The sequence below is a fragment of the Hylobates moloch genome, unplaced genomic scaffold (genome assembly GCF_009828535.3).
Source record: "Hylobates moloch isolate HMO894 unplaced genomic scaffold, HMol_V3 SCAFFOLD_5, whole genome shotgun sequence".
NCBI classification, from domain to species: domain Eukaryota; kingdom Metazoa; phylum Chordata; class Mammalia; order Primates; family Hylobatidae; genus Hylobates; species Hylobates moloch.
Genome location: NW_026652280.1, coordinates 106070942 through 106086695, shown reverse-complemented (window position 1 = coordinate 106086695; position 15754 = coordinate 106070942). Strand labels below are relative to the sequence as shown.

The 15754-nt window shown below is 44.7% G+C and overlaps 1 protein-coding gene across 1 annotated transcript in view; it reads left to right on the top strand.

Moving 5' to 3' along the window:
* The first annotated feature begins 10129 nt into the window (after positions 1–10129).
* Positions 10130–15754, top strand: part of LOC116468009 (putative neuroblastoma breakpoint family member 8) — a 42953-nt gene continuing 37328 nt past the window's right edge. Inside the window, exons 1-3 of the mRNA XM_058439359.1 lie at positions 10130–10324; positions 11092–11232; positions 13350–13617. The gene's annotated coding sequence lies outside the window, so the exon portion shown is untranslated. The remainder of the gene's footprint in view (positions 10325–11091; positions 11233–13349; positions 13618–15754) is intronic.

Sequence of the window (15754 nt, the reverse complement as noted above, 5' to 3'; positions counted from 1 at the left end):
CCATTCAAATTATGGAACTGAAGTAGAAATCAACAACAGATAGCTGGAAAACCCCCAAAACTGGAGATTAGACAACACACTTCTAATAACATATGGGTCAAGAAAAAGTCTCAGGGCAAATTACATATTTTGAGCTAAATGAAAATAAACATACAACTTATAAAAAATTTCTGGGTGCAGGAAAATTGGTGCTTAGAAAGAAATTCATAGTATTCAATGCATATGGTAGCAAAGAAAAAAGATGTACAGTCAATAATCTGAACTTACATTTTGGGAAACTCAGAAAACAAGAACAAATTAAATCCAAAGTGAGTGGAAAGCAAGAAACAATAAAAATTAGAGGAGAAATCAAGGAAATTGAAAACCAGAAATCAATAGAGAAAAATCCACAAACCAAAACATAGTTCTTTAAAATAATCAATAAAATTGATAAACATCTAGCTGGTGAACCAAGAAACAATGAGAGAAGATACACATTACAAATAACAAAATGAAAAGAAGGTCCTCACTACTGATCTCATGGATATTAAAAGGATAACAGATGAAGATTATCAACAATTCTCTGCTCACGAATTTGATAACTTGAAGAATTGGACCAAGTCCCTGAAAGACACAGTCTACCAAAACTCACACAAGGAGAAATATCTCACCTAAATAGCTCTCTATCTATTAATGAAATTGAAGCAACGATTAACAACCTTCCAGAACAAAGCACCAGGTCTACATGGTTTCACTACCAAACATTTAAGGAAGAAATGATACCAATTATCTCTAGAAAATGGAAGCCGAGGGAACACGTCTTATCTCTGGTCTAGGAGGCACTTTACTCTAGCAGCAAAACCAGACAAACGGTTTTGAACCAGGATATTGAACTAGCCTGCACTGCTGACCAGCGCCTGAAACTCAGCCCTGGAAGAACTGTACAAGCAAGAAGGAAACACGGCTTAGGGGACCTGTGAAAAATCATAAATCTCCCTTAGAGACCAAGGCGCTTTTGAACCGGTGTGTGTGGAAGGTTGATGTTCACAGGTAGGAGAGAGAAAATGACATAGAGAAAAGTGTTTTCGGTTCTGCTCTTGCTTCTGACTCCATTGCTTTGGGCCAACTGCAGCTCTTACCCCTTCATGAAAGAGATTTGTCAGCGGCTCTTTTTTTTTTTTTTGAGACGGAGTCTCGCTCTGTGGCCAGGCTGGAGTGCAGTGGCGCGATCTCGGCTCACCGCAACCTCCACCTCCCGGGTTCCAGCGATTCTCCTGCCTCAGCCTCCCGAGTAGCTGGGACTACAGGCGCGAACCACCAAGCCCAGCTAATTTTTTGTATTTTTAGTAGAGACAAGGTTTCACCGTGTTGGCCAGGATGGTCTTGATCTCCTGACCTTGTGATCTCCCCTCCTCGGCCTCCCAAAGTGCTGGGATTACAGGCGTGATCCACCACGCCAGGCTCTTAATCTGCCAGTGCGGCAGCTGCGATGTGACACCTGGACCCATATAAGCTTCCCTGAGGAAAAGAGTAGATGAAAACAGGGGAGGACAAACCAGATGATCCCGGGGCTTTCCTTTTCCAGGTTTCCTCCCCAAACCTCCAGAGCTAAGGATTGTCATGGCCTCCCCAGCACGATGCTTAAAGAGACAAAGAATCCCCTAGGCTGGGTGCAGTGGCTCACGCCTATAATCCCAGCACTTTGGGAGGTCGAGGCGGGTGGATCACAAGGTCAGGAGATCGAGACCATCCTGGCTAACACGGTGAAACCTGGTCTCTACTAAAAATACAAAAGCTTAGCCGGGCGTGGTGGCAGTTGCCTGTAGTCCCAGCTACTTGGGAGGCTGAGGCAGGAGACTCCAGCCTGGGCGACAGAACGAGACTCTGTCTCAAAAAAAAAAAAAAAAAATTTAAAACTTTTAGGAAAAGCCCTAAGAACAGCTTTTGTTAAAACTGTCTTCAAGAAAATAAAAGGTGTTGGGAAAAAAATTGTTGCCTTAATGTTTTCTAAGCAAAGGCATGATCAATCAAGGAGAAATATACTTAGGTTTTTTAAAGTTAATTTTTATGTTTTAATAATTCACATACAATCTTAAGAACTCAGAGAGAAATAGAGAGATCCCTTGTACCCCTTACTCAGTTTTCTCCAATGGTAACATCTTGGTAATATTTCCAAAATGGTAATATTTGCGTATAATGCAAATGTATTGCAATGCCACAGTACCGGGAGATTGACATTGATACAAGCAAGGTGCAGAACATTTCCATCAACACCGGGATTCATCATGTTGCCTTTTTATAGCCACGACCCTGTCTCTTCAGTGCTGCTCCTCCTTCCCTCCTTAACCCCTGGCAACTACTAATCTAGTCTCCATTCCCATAATTTATTCATTTCAACGATGTTACATAAATGAAATCCTACACCTAACCTTTGGGATTACGCTTTGTCTACTCAGATAATTCTGTGAAGGTTCATCCATGTTATTGTGGGTATCAATCGTTTGTTCTTTTTTAAAAAAAAAAAAATCATTGAGGACTATTTGATGCTATGGATATAAACCACAGTTTGTCTAACCATTCACCTCATGAAAGTTGTCTGTACATTGTTTCCCCAGTTTTGGCTATTAAAATAAAGCTGCTACAAACTTTAGTACATGGGTTTTGTGTGGACATGAATTTTCTATTTCTTTGCAATAAATGCAAGGAATGCAATTCCTAGGGGGTATGGTAGTTGCACATATAGTTTTAAAATGAAAAACTATACAGATATTCTCCAGAGTGGGCTGTAACAGTTTACATTCCCATCATCAATGTATGAGTGATTCAACTTTCTCTGAATCCTTGACAGCACTTGATGTGGTCATGCTTTTATTTTGGCCATACTCATAGGCATGTAGCAATTTCTCATTTTAATTAGTAAACCACTAGTGGCTACTAATGTCCTGATTCAACATATGAATTTTAGGGGGCTGGGCACAAAGCATCTCATAATAATGTGTATTCTGGTGTGGTTGGGTGTTCTAAAATTGTCAGTTTAAGTCCTGCCGGTTGATCATGCTGTTGGGTTCTTCTATATTCTTGTTGATTTTCTGTCTGCTTGTTGTATAAATTGTTGAGAAGGGGGGACATCGAAGCGAACAGCTATATTTGTGGATTAGTCTAGCTATCTCTTTAGTATTTTCAGTTGTTGCATAGACATTTATGACTTTTGTCAGGGGAGGGGTTGGTGGATTGGTCCTTTCATCATTTTATAATGTCCCTCTCTCTCTCTGATTAGTTTCTTTGTTCTGAAATATACTATATCTGGCATTATCATAGCCAGTCTTACTTTCCTTTAGCTAATGTTTGCATGATATATCTTTTTCCATCCTTTTGATTTCAACTTGCCTGTATCATCATATTTGAAGGTAGTCTCTTTGTAGCCAGGATGTAGTTGGGTCATGTCCATTAACCTACTCTGCCAATCTCTGTCTTGTAATTGGTGTACTTAGGCCATTGATATTTAATGTGATGATTGATATGGTAGGGCTTAAGTCTGCCATTTTATTTTTCCTTTTCTGTTTGTTCTCTCTGGTTTCATGTTCTGGATATGCTTTATTTTTCTTACCTGCTGTGGTGACTTGAGCATCTTTGAGAATGGTGTTTTGCCTTATCCATAGTATTTTTTAGTATATGTGTTTGTATAGCCCTCTTGGTTTTTCCAGGTATATATATATTCATATGTCTGTGCATCTATATCTTACCACACAGTATACTGGTGTCATTGTTTCACCAGTTGAGTGAACAAGAGACAAGCAACCTCCTATGTAGGTCTCTTTACCCTTCCAGTTTATCACTGTTTCCAACATTTTCTGTATGTAGAGTTAGAACCACATCGAATGGTGCTATGATTTTTTTCTGAAACCGTCAAGCATAGTTTAGAAAACACAAGAAGAGAAAGAAGGCCTATTTTGCTCACTGTTTTTTAAAATTTTCTTTCTGACATCCCAAGTTTCCTTCTTTAATCATTTCCTTTCTGTCTAGAGAACTCCCTTTAGCCTTTCTTTTAAGGCAGAACTGCTGGTCAGAGATTCCCTTAGCTTTTCTTAATCTGAAACTGTTTTGATCTTCCCCTTAATTCCTGAAAGATGTTTCTGTTGGACAGAGGAGTCTGGGCTGACAATTATTTTCTTTCATGGCTTGAAAAGCACTGCATAACTTCTTTCTGCCTCCCTGGTTTCTGATGAGAAATCCATCATCACCAGAATTGTTTTTCCTTTCTAGGTAAGGGGTCACCTTTCTCTGTTGTTTTCCGGATATTTTCCTTGTCTTTCTTTTCCAACCTTTTATTTTTTCACGTGTCTTCCCATAGACCTCTTTGGGTTTTATCCTATTTGGGGTTCTCACAGCTTATTGAGCCTGTAGGTTTATGTCTTTTGCCAAATCTAGGAAGCTTTCAGCCATTTACTTCTTTGAGTATGTTTTCAGCCTTGTCTTCTTCCTCTTCCCCTTCCAGACACTGATAACAACATGAAAGTGAGAACTTTTGAGGTAGTTTCACAGGTCCCTGAGGTTCTGTTCACTTTCTCCCCCAGTCTATTTTTTCCCTGTTAGGATTCTGTAATTTCTGTTTTTTTCATCTGCAGTATATGGATTTGTTTGCTCCGCACCATCCATTCTGCTGCTGAGCCTATCTGCTGGACTTTTTTTATTTTAGTTGTTGTATTTTTCACTTCTAATACTTCCATTTGGTTCTCATTTATGTCTTGTATTTATTTGCTGAGTCTTTCTACTTGTCCATTTGTTTCAAGTGTGCTTATAAGTATTCATTAAATCATTTTCATCAGGCTTGCCTGCTTTAAACTCTGTCAGACAATTCCAACACCTCTCTCATCTCATTGCCAGCGTGTATTTGCTGTCTATTTTCATTTAGTATGAGATTTTCCTAGTTCTTGGTATGATGAATGATTTTCAATTGAAACTTGGACTTTTGGGTATTATGTTATCAGAGTTTCAATTTTATTGAAATCTTCTGTTTTAACTACCTTTTTTTGAGTCTATTTCTGCAGGGGAAGCAGAGTGGTGCCATCTCATTGTAGCCAGGTGTGTGTAGAAATCCAGGTTTCTCATCTGACCGACCTCTGTTGACACCCTGAGTGGACGAGCTGCTAAGGTAGGGGAGGGAGTTCCAGCAGCCCACTCCTCCTCCACTGCTACCTCCCTGGCTGGGTGGGTAGGAGTGCTTCATTATTGCTTTCCACGTGGCCTCCAGTGACACCACAGGACAAGGGTGGCCTTGTTACTGCTGGGTGGTGATGAAAGTCCCGACTCTCCACTAGGACTCCTCTGATACCAGCCTAGCAGACAGAGGGAGAGGTGCCTCATGACCATCTAATGAAGTCTGGGCTCCAAATGTAGTTTCTATTGACAGGGAGGTAAACATATTATCTCCTGGCAGGGATGATGATGACAGCCCCAGCTTCCTCCTCTAACATCTGTCATTGAAATTGTTTTTCCCCTCTAGGTAAGATGTCATCTTTCTCTGTGCTTTTGAGGTATTTTCTCTGTCTTTAGTTTCCAGCATTTTAGTCATTGCGTGTCTCATGATAAATAAAATGCTGGAACCTAAAGAACCCCCGGGCAAGGTGGGGGTTTAGCATATGTCATTATACCTGTGAAAGTGTGAAACCCGAAGCCCCTCACTGGGATTTTGCTAGCTTTTATGTTGATATAGCCACAGCTTTTTTTCCATGGTGCTTGACCTGAGGAAACTGATGATCATATATAAGTGCCTTGTCTTGCTAGACTGCCCCTTTGCTGATCCTTTGCCTAGAGAGAGCAGGATTGTATTGGGGTTTGTTGGACCTGTAGCCGTTGGTATTTCTGGGTTGCCATCTCCTTTGGCTCTACATCTAGGATGTATGGGGTGGGGGGGCATGGAGGAATCCTGGGAACTCGTCTCCTGGCTTTCTGTGGGTCTTGAGGAAGCCAGATGGCCTCCTATCTTCTCTTTGCCCTTCAGTCTTCCTATGTTTGTTTTATATACAATGCCCAAGGTTTTTAGATGTAATGAGCAGGAAGAATAGGGCAAAGTTCATCTATTCCACCTTCCCAGTATATGCCTTTGATTTCCTTGTCTTGCCTTATTGATTTGGGTAGGATAGTCATGTGAAATATCAGTGGTGAGCATGGTCTTCCTTGCTTAGTTCCCAGTCCTAGAGGGAAAGCATGTAGTCTTTCACCGTGAGGTAGGATGTTAACTGTGAATTTTTTTGTAAGTGGTCTTTATCGAGCTGACAAAGTCCTGTATTCCTATGTTTCTGATAGTTGTAAAACATTCTCTTTCTTCCTTTCTTTCTATTTTTTCTTATTTTTTTGTTTGTTTTGTTTTTTTGAGATGGAGCCTTGCTCTATCACCCAGGTTGGAGTGCAGTGGCGTGATTTCGGTTCACTGCAAATTCTGCCTCCTGGGTCCAGGCAATTCTCTGCTTCAGCCTCCTAGTAGCTGGGATAACAGGTGCCTGCCACCATGCCCAGCTAATTTTTGTATTTTTAGTAGAGACGGGGTTTCACCATGTTGGCTAGTCTGGTGTCGAACTGTTGACCTCAGGTGATCTGCCCACCTCAGCCTCCCAAAGTTCTGGGATTACAGGCATGAGCCAAAGAGCCCAGCCTCCCTTCCTTATTTCTATCATGAATAGATGTTGAATTTGTCAAATGATTTTTCTTCATTGACTGATAAACTTTTTTGTGGTCTGGTTTTGGAGTTGGGGTAATCATAGCTTTACAGAAATAGTTGAGAGGTGTTCCTTCATCTTCTATTTTCTGGAAGAGATTGTATAGAATTGATGTTAATTCGGCTGGGCGCGGTGGCTTACGCCTGTAATCCCAGCACTTTGGGAGGCCGAGGCGGGCGGATCACGAAGTCAGGGGATCGAGACCATCCTGGCTAACGTCGTGAAAACCCATCTCTACTAAAAATACAAAAAATCAGCCAGGCATGGTGGCGGGTGCCTGTTGTCCCAGCTACTTGGGAGGCTGAGGCAGGGGAATGATGTGAACCTGGAGGGCGGAGCTTGCAGTGAGCTAAGGTTGCGCCACTGCACTCCAGCCTGGGAGACAGAGCAAGACTGCCCCTCAAAAAAAAAAGAATTGATGTTAATTTTTCTTCAACCATTTGGTAGAATTCTCCAGTGAAACCATCTGGACCTGAAGCTTTCCTTTCTGGAAATTTTAAAATTGGGAATCCAATTATTTTCATAGTTACAGAGCTACTCATATGACCTATTTTGCTTTAGGTAAGTTGTGGTAGTTGATAGTTATGATGAATTTGTCCATTTCATCTGGGTTGTCAAATATATGTGTGTACAGAAATTTAAATAGTTTTTCCCTTATTATTATCCCTTTGATATCTGCAGTCTGTAACGAGTGTAGTCTCTGTTTCATCCTGATGTTCATAAGTTGTGACTTCTCTTTTTCTTTGTCAAGTTTATTGATCTTTTCAAAGAGACAGCTTTATTTTCACTAGTTTCCCCTTTTTTTTTTTTGTTTTCAATGCCATTGATTTCTGCTATTATCTTTATTATTTCCTTCCATTTGCTTTAGGTTTTTTTTTTTTTTTTGTAGATTCAGTCTCATTCCCATGGCACAGGCTGGAGTGCAGTGGTGCGATCTCAGCTCACTGCAACCTCCACCTCCCGGGTTCAAACGATTCTCCTTCCTCAGCCTCCAGAATAGCTGGGATTACAGGCGGGTGCTACCACGCCCAGCTAATTTTTTTTGTATTTTTAGTAGAGATGGGGTTTTGCCTTGTTGGCCTGGCTGGTTTTGAACTCCTCACCTCAGGTGATCCACCCACCTTGGCCTCCCAAAGTGCTTGTATTACAGGCGTGAGCCACCATGCCTGACCTGCTTTAGGTTTCTTTTACTTGCCTTTTTCTTGTTTCTTGAGGGGGGAGCTTAAGTGTATTCATTTGAGACGTCCCCTCTTTTCTTTTATCCCTTTTTAAAACTTTTGTATATAATTATTATAGGAAGTTAGGCTTGGGCCCGCAAACTATGGAAGGACAGAATATACTAGGCCGCTGCTTTAATAGCTGGTGCCTGCTTGTCGCCCACCCCCACTCCCCCACCTTAGTTGCCTTGTCTGAACCAGAGTTCAGTCTAGAATGAACATTTACTAGCCTGCAAAATAGTTCACTACATCTATTCTTATCAGCTTGCCTGACTGCCCAGGTCATAAGTCAAATACTTGAAAAGCCCCCCGAGCTGACCATGATTGCAATGCATTATGGGCTGCAACAAAATACAGGAAGACAACCCTAAAAAAAAAAAAAAAAAACCTAAAAGTCCCAACCCAAGATCCAATAGGCAACATCCGGGAATATTGTGACTCCATAGTATTCAGCCTATGAGGAAATGGGGGAGGCACTTCCACACTAGGGGATAAATTGCTTGTTGTAAGCCTACTGGGTGTGCCTGCCTACCAGACACCCGATCTTGCAAGACTGTCATTAAAAGTCGCACTTCTGCTGTTTTCCGGGTCTTTGAGTCCATTCTTTAGGTTTGGACGGGTGAGTTTATTTCTCACAATTATTTCCAGGCAGGTCTTGCGCAGTGGCTGGCTCATGCTTGTAATCCCAGCACTTTGGGAGGGTGAGGCTGGTGGATCACCTGAGGTCACGAGTTCGAGACCAGCCTGGCTAACATGGTGAAACCCCGTCTCTACTAAAAATACAAAAATTAGCTGAGCGTGGTGGTGTGGGCCTGTAGTCCCAGCTACTCAGGAGGCTGAGACAGGAGAATCACTTGAACCCAAGAGGCGGAGGTTGCGGTGAGCCGAGATTGCGCCACTGCACACGACAGTGCAAGACTCCGTTTCAAATAATAATAATAATAATAATGGCATGACCTAAAGTTATGCAAACATTTGCCTTAGATAAAATTTCAAGTTTTCAAAGTTGTTAGCTGGGTGGACGGCATGGCTTTACTTCCTATTTCTTGGTATTTCCTAATCTTGTTGAAAAAGTTTTTCTTTTTCTCAAAGGCTTATTTCAGTGGAAGCCCATCTGCAAAATCTGTTATTAATTTAAATTAGAAAATAACTACAAGTGCCATTGACATGTTGGTTATTGTTTTTGCGAGTGACCTAAGGCCACCTCTCGGGGGAGCTGGGGGTTACCTTCCCACGTCTGCGCGTCTGCACCGCATGCCCTGGCATGGAAGTCAGACTCGGGGGCGGTGCGGCAGCGCTAGGCCCGCAGTACTAAGCGCGGGGTCGCTCCGGCCCCCGAGGGGGTGTGTCTTCTGTCCCTTTAACCTGGCAGAGGCGGTTCAAGTGGCCCGGGAAATCAGCGATTTGCAGGGTCAAGGGCTGGTGCTTTGAAAGAGAGGCGGAGGGGAGAGAGGGATTTCCCGGTCTCTGCTGCACTCGGTCCACCCGCTCGGTTACCCCTTTTCTTGGCCCGCGCGAACCCGCTGTGTGGTAGAGGCGGCCAGGTACCTTTAAGGCCCCCCTGCGCCTGCGCCTGCGCTTTGGGCTCTCCCGACCCGCCAAGCGGGACCCTGAGGAGCCAGCTGGCCGCAGGCTATGGGCTGGGCGGCGGTTGAGACAGCGGCGGTATTGGGAGGGGTAGGTGAGGGTCGCCAGGCTGCCTGATTCTGAGTGAACGGGGTGCTTTTGGGAACGCGGGACGGGCGACCTGTGGCACCAGGAGCGGGCCAAGGCGCGGCGGCCGGCTGCCATCTGGATGGGAAGTTACGGTTTACAGCGAAGTCCACCCACCGTTTCCGAGGTGAGGGCGTCGCGCCAGGCCCGGCGGGCGGTGAGTCCGGGGCCTGCGGGTACACAGCTGGGTCGAGCAGCGGCTGTCGCAAGTTTTGTTGCCAGTGGCGGAGGGCGAGGCGGGGTGGGGGGTTGGGGAGGCGTGTGTTCCGGCCCCGCCGGGGCTTAAGTTCCCTGCGCTCGATTCCTCGCTTGCCGCTGCCGCCCGCAGCCCTCATCTCTTGGGCGCTGGTGAAGAAACTCGCTGGCGGGTGTTCTATGGCATCCCAGGGGGTGGAGGGACGAGCAGCTTCGGGGGCACGTCCTCGTATATCCTGTGGAGGACACTGACCCTGCACCCCACCCTCGAGGTCAGAAATCGGTTCCCTCTGGGGACCTGAGAGGCGAGACCAGTCGCGCCCCTGACTTGCAAAGTTGGGGTCTTTATTGGCCTCCGGGATTCTGCTCCTGGCGGTTTCTCCAGGCTGGTGATGGGCAAGCCAGGTGTGCCAGGTCCAGCATGCACATGAGGAGCGTTTGTAGCCATCACTGAATCACCTCATGACTAGCGGGGCAAGCCTCAAATTCAGCGCAGGATTTCCGGTAGGTTGGATTGTGGGGTTGGTGTTTTTACTCCAAAGAGTTGCTGTGATTTCCCTGTGTCTGTCTGTCTTTCTGGCTTGTTAGATCATCTCATTTGGCGTCCTTTCTCGGAAGAGTTAACCAAGACGTTTGGTGTGGTTTCCTTGCTTTCCTCCTATCTTTTGCTGCTAGAGCTGCTTTTGAAAAGAAGTCTTTGCTTGCAGTGGTATCTTTTCTTTGGGTTACAGTGTTTCAATCTGTAGCTTGCCTTTTGACTCTTTTAATGGTGCTTATTCATGAATGGAGATTCTCTAACTTTTTTTTTTTTCTCTTTGAGACAAGATCTCACTCTGTTGCCCAGGCTGGAGTGCAGTGGCACAATCCCAGCTCACCGCAACCTTGACCTCCCAAGGCTCAGGTGATCCTCCTGCCTCAGCCCCCAAGTAGCTGGGACCTACAGGGGAGCACCACCACACTCAGCTCTTTTCTGTATTTTTAGTAGAGATGGGGTTTTGCCACATTGCATAGGCTGGTCTGGAATTCCTAGGCTCAGGTGATAGACCTGCCTCGGCCTCCCAAAGTGTTGGGATTACAGGCATGAGCCACTGCACCCAGCCTGAGAGTCTTAATTTTAATGAAATTATACTTTATCAATCTTTTCCTTTATGGTTACTGCTTTTTGTGTCCTGTTTAAGAACTTAATGCCTAACCTAGGAGTATGAACACATTTTTCTGTGTTAACCTTATAGCAATTTTATTTTCGTTTTTACATTTCTTTTTTTTTTCAGACAGGGCCTCACTCTATTGCCCGGGCTAGAGTGCCATGGCAGGATCTCAGCTCACTGCAACCTCCACCTCCTGGCTCAAGCGATCCTCCCACCTCAGCCTCCTGAGTAGCTGCGACTATAGGAGTGTGCCACCATGCCTGGGTAATTTTCAGATTTTTTGTAGAGATGGGGATTCAACATGTTTCCCAGGTTGGTCTCAAACTCTTGGGCTCAAGTAATCTTCCCACTTAAGCCTCCCAGAGTGCTGGGATTACAGGCGTGAGCCACCCCACCCGGCTATGATTCACTTTTTACTACATGGGTGTGTCTGCTTGATCCAGCAGCATTTATTGAAAAGACTATCCTTTTCCTTCTGCACCGTTTGGCACTTTTTTTCCAACATTTCGGCACCGTGCAGTCATTTTTTCCAACGTTTTGGCACCATACAGTCATCCGATTTATGAAATTAGTGTGGGTCTGTTTCTGTTTCTGGACCAACCTGGGCAACATAGTGAGATCCCGTCTCTACCAAAAATAAAAATAATAAATAAATGAGTAAAATTTAAAAAATAAGTGTGTAGAGCAGATGGAGTCATACGTGATAATTTATAAATGATTGTCAGTTTCTTGGCTACATATGGGTGTTGGTAATTCAGATGTGTTGGGCGTTCAGGCAAAATGTATTAAGTGAATTATATGGTGTTCACAGTGATTGCTAGATGTTCATTGTGACTTGAATTAGATGTTATTTGAGCCTCACAGAGCTACAGTTTTGACTCTTATTTATTTATTTATCTTTTTACAATTTTTACAATCTTCCTGTCAAGGCAGTAACTCTTTTATACTTAATTGTTCTTAGGCATACGTAATTACCGGGAAAACTATGCATCGTACCTAAATAAGTGTTAAGCCATTTAAAGGGCTGACATGATGTGATATAAACAATAGTATTCTACATAATAGTTTTAGGACTACATCGAATAATTTTTTTTTTTCTTGAAACAGTTTCTCGCTCTGTTGCCCAGGCTGGAGTGGAGTGGTATGATCATGGGTCTCTGCAGCCTTGACCTCTCAGGCTCAAGCAGTCTGCCCACCTCAGCCTCCTTAGTAGCTGGGTCTACAGGCATGCATCACTATGCCCGGCTAATTTTCTATTTTTTATAGACAGGGTTTTCCTGTAGTGCCCAGACTGGTTTCAAACTCCTGGGCTCAAACGATCCTCCCACCTTGGCATCCCAAAGTGTTGGGATTACAGGCATGAGCCATCACCCCTGGCCATTTTAGTTTTAATAATTTTTATATTTTTCTAATTTAAAAGATTTACTAAAATCTCTTACAGCTATTATTTATGAATATAGTATTCATTGTTGTTATTATGATTATTTTGTATGTGTTTAATCTCATTTTCAATATAAGCTCCTGGAAATTTGAGATTTTGTCTCTTTTATTCACCACTGTATTCTCAGTACTTGACCTTGCCTGGCATGAAACAGATATTGAATAAATATTTGTTAAATGAATGAATGAATGAACATACTAATACCATATTCAACAATCTCCAAGTGTCACAGTTTTCACCATCTAACAAATAAAATAGCTTGTATAGAGCAGAGTCACAGTCAACCTGCCATAAAAGGAAATGTCAATGAAAAATAAACCTTTGTATGTGTAGCTGCTAAGATTTTGGGGCTTTTGTTACTGTAGCATAACCTAGCGAAAGCTCAGCGAGACAGCCTATAGAATATACGTGTACAGATAGACTAGATAGACCAGTAGATACGATTCCAAAGAAGCATTAACTACACCCACACACTCTTAATTCCCTAACAGAAAGAATCAAATTCTTGTTCAGTAAGATCTGCCTCAAATATTCCTTCCTTTGTGAAAACTTCCCTGGCTACTCAAGTATTTAGTCAGGACTCTATTTTTTTTCCCCCGAGGCTGGAGTTCAGTGGTGCCATCACATCTCACCTCTAATTCAAGGCTCAAGGAATCCTCCTGCCTCAGCCTTCCGAGTAGCTGAGACTACAAGTGTGCGCCACCATGCTCGGCTAATTTTTCATTTTTTGTTTTCAGAGATAGGGTCTTACTATGTTGCCGAGGCTGGTGAGGACTGTTGGTTACATATGACAGGAACCCAACCAATTCTAGTTCCCCACCGCCTTTCAACCTGCTCCTCCCTGGGTCTTCCCTGTCTCCATAAATGGCAGCTCCATCCTTCAAGTTGCCGAAGCCCCAAATCTCAATGTTAACCTTGATTTCTCTCTTTTATCTCATAGGCAATCTGAGAGCAAATCCTGTTTAGACGCAGGCGAAGGTTCCTGGTGACCCAGGCTCTCACCTTACCGTGACTTACCGTCCTCCTGAGGGTGTCTGGAGCTTCAGTGCTGTGTGCTCTTGTCCTCCACGCTGGGGGTGCCACCGACTCCCACTGTCCAGGGCTTCCAGTGGACTCTCTGAGGCACTGATGTAGAAACTTCCCCATTCGGTGCAGCAAGAGCAGCCTCACATGGTGTGGGCTGAATGAAGAGCTGCCAGATCCCACAGGTAAAAACCCTGAGGCATTGCCAGCTCGATGCAGTCAGAGAGTCCTTTTTCTATTATGACTCAGATGTGAAGGGAAGATGCCAAGGGCCCTAAACATCGCAGGGCCTTGCCTGGCATGAAATAGATATTGAATTAATATTTGCTAAATGAATGAACAAATATTCACAGCGTGTGCCACCCTCAACCTGCAGTGCCGTGGTCAGGTGGAAGTGATTTTACTTCAGGAGAGGACAGTGTTCTCTCCAGGACTTTGCCTTAGTAGCTAGATCTGCATCCCTCTCCTCGCTCTTCCCCTCTTACCCCACATTCTCTGCCCCCATTTCTGTCTCTGTTTCCACCCTGCCATCCCCTTTCACCTGCTTTCTCCTCTTCAGCTTTCATGGCTCACCCCCTCCCTGTCCACCCACATCCCCCAGGCTAAGGCCCCTGCACTGTCCTGGGTGGGGAGATGTGTGTGGTTTTAGGCAGTGCCCTCTAGATGTGTCCAGGATGGGGAAACATGGCTCAGTTGCCAGTATAATGGGTTAAAAGAGAGGCCACTTTTGAAGGCCGTTCCCATCTCCCATTCCAGAATCCTACAGGACTTAGAATTTATGGGCCACAGTGGAATTCTTGGCTCCCCAGGACCTTGTGGTGGACGCCTTCTTTCACTGAGCATTCATGGGGTGACTATTAGGTACCAGGCCCTGCTCTGGGCTAGAGGCCCCATAATGAGTAAATCTCAGGTCATTACCCCACGGAACCCACCACTGCAGGCATTGAGAGGGGGAGAAAGAAAGGGGCATGGCCTGTTTGTGTCCTTCTCACGTGGCCGCCCACCAGGTCCTGGGGGAGTGGGAGCCAGTGCAAGGAGAGGAGAGAAATCCAGTGAGAATGGCAAATGGACGACATCAGACCCAGGGGCAGAGGCCCCCACCTGCATCCGGGCAGCTTCTGGAGTGGACAAGGAGCAGCAGGGAAGGTCGTGGCCTGGTGTTCTGGGGTCCACTGTCTCATCTCATTCTTGTGGGCACCAGAACTTATCCAAAGACAAGACTCAGTGTCTATGGCAACAGTGGGCCAGAGACAGAATGTGTTTCAGAGGAGGAAGAAGGGGTTGTACCCCATGGAAACAGTATATAGTTTTACAGTAGTGCGTCTCTCTCTAAGAACTAGTTAGCGTGTTCCTGTTAATGGAAAATACTGGTGGTGTAAGTTCCCCTGGATGTTCTCATCTTCATGTAAATTTGTTCATTTCCTTCCTTCCTTCCTTCCTTCCTTCCTTCCCTACTTCCCTCCCTTCCCTACTTCCCTCCCACTCTCTTTCTCTCTCTCTTTATTCTTTCCCTCCCTCCTTCCCTTCTGCTCTCCCTCCCTTCCTTTCTACCTCCCTTCCTGCCTTCCTCCCTCCCTCCCTTCTTTTCTTCCTCCCTCCCTTCCTCCCTCCCTCCCTGCCTTCCCCCCTCCCTCCCTCCCTTCCTTCCGTCCTCCCTCCCTCCTTCCCTCTCTCCATTCTTTCATTCCTTTCTTCTCTTTCTCTTTCTCTCTCATGCGCTCTCTTTTTCTTTCCTTTTCGTTCTACTTTTTTGAATAGAGCACACTGCACTGAAATCTACATTATTCACCAAAATCTCTGGAGCTGCTTCTGTCTTGCAGGTCCTGTAGCCCTTAGCTCCTCCCAGCCTCCTCCTCCTCTGATTTTTCGGTGCCACTGGGGCAGCTGCTGAGTCTCACTGGTTCCTAGTCTTCACCAAGTTCTACCACCCAGATGGTTTGTACCTGTCCTTACCAGAAGCCTGCTCTTCTAGATGACTGAGGCTGCTTCTACCTAACTGATCTGCTATCTGTGTTCCGGGGGCACCCCAGGGTTAGAGGTAAATGGCACAGGCATTGAAATCTCCAACTGCTCTGACTCCAGGCTGGTGCACTTCAATGCCAAGTACTAACCAAACAATAACAGGATGCCACCAAAACCTTGGTATGGGGCTGCTGCATCCTAATTAAAACAAAGTAATAGACATTATTTTTTAGAACAGTTCTAGGTTTACAGAAAAATGGAGTGGATAGTACAGAGAGTTCTAGACTCCCCTGTCCTCCAGCACACAATTTCCCCTATTAGTATGTTGTATTAGTGTGCTCCATTCATTACAATTGATGA